General features: G+C 32.1%; 1 non-coding gene across 1 annotated transcript; it reads right to left on the bottom strand.

Moving 5' to 3' along the window:
* Nucleotides 1-214: 214 nt before the first annotated feature.
* LOC118150783 (U6 spliceosomal RNA) lies at nucleotides 215-317 on the bottom strand. Its single transcript, XR_004738921.1, has one exon. It is a non-coding gene; the product is annotated as a U6 spliceosomal RNA (small nuclear RNA).
* Nucleotides 318-1055: the final 738 nt, after the last annotated feature.

Genomic DNA, 1055 nt, shown 5'->3' with positions numbered 1-1055 from the left:
TCCCTGACCCCTTGCACTTCCCTGTTGAGGTAACACCCCCACCCTGCTTCATCTTGCCCTCTGTGGGCTGCACTCACTGTCTAACCAGTCCCAATAAGATAAGCCAGATACCACAGTTGGAAATGTAGAAATCACCCACCTTCTGTGTTGATCTAGTTGGGAGCTGAAGACTGGAGGTGTTTGCATTCGGCCATCTCAAAAAGGATTTTAAGTTAAAAATATTCAATGCTTCACACAGTTGCATGTCATCATTGCACAGGGACCACACTAATTCTATAGCATTCCAACGTTAGTATATGGGCTACCGAAGCAAGCACAATTTGGTCAATAATAGCATAATTGTACATTTTAAAATAAAGAGTGTAAACGGATTGTTTGTAACACAAAGAATAAATGCTTGAGGAAACGAATACTCCCAAAAATTATATAGTTAAAAAATGTGACCTCATATTGTACACTTAAAAACAGTTAAAATAAAATGGTATGTCTTATAAAAATTTATAAAATCAACATAAAGCACAGAGAATTATTTTAGTAAGACACAAAATCTTTGCTATCTAGGTTACAGGCAATAAATAGTAAACCAAGTAAATGAGTCCATCAAAATTAAGAAAACTTTGCCAAGATATTAAAATATTTAATAGCTTTTCAGACCCAGGAATTATAAAACAAGTCAAAGAAAAATTGCCTTCCAAGTTTGCACTTTCGCTATGCTCTTTCATTTTCTGGAACAGACACTGTATTTTATTTTGGAAGTTTGTAAGGTCAGGACTAATTTCATAATATTACTATGATGTTATTAATATGCAATACATTCATCATTGATAAATCAATAAAGAAGCAATTAAATTTCTTTTAGTTTTAATTTTTAATATGGTAAATATTTGAAGAAATAACTCATAAAGCAATGTTACTTCTAGACTTCATATATTGAAAAAGGGTATTAGTTAGGGTTCTTTAAAGGGACAGAACTAATAGGATAGATGAATATATAAAAGAAAGTTTATTAAGAGAATTGACTCATTATTACAAAATGAAGTTCCACAATAGGGTGT

The sequence above is a fragment of the Callithrix jacchus genome, chromosome X (assembly GCF_049354715.1).
Source record: "Callithrix jacchus isolate 240 chromosome X, calJac240_pri, whole genome shotgun sequence".
NCBI classification, from domain to species: domain Eukaryota; kingdom Metazoa; phylum Chordata; class Mammalia; order Primates; family Cebidae; genus Callithrix; species Callithrix jacchus.
Note: the sequence above shows the minus strand (reverse complement) of the source record. Positions and strands in the feature narration are given on the sequence as shown.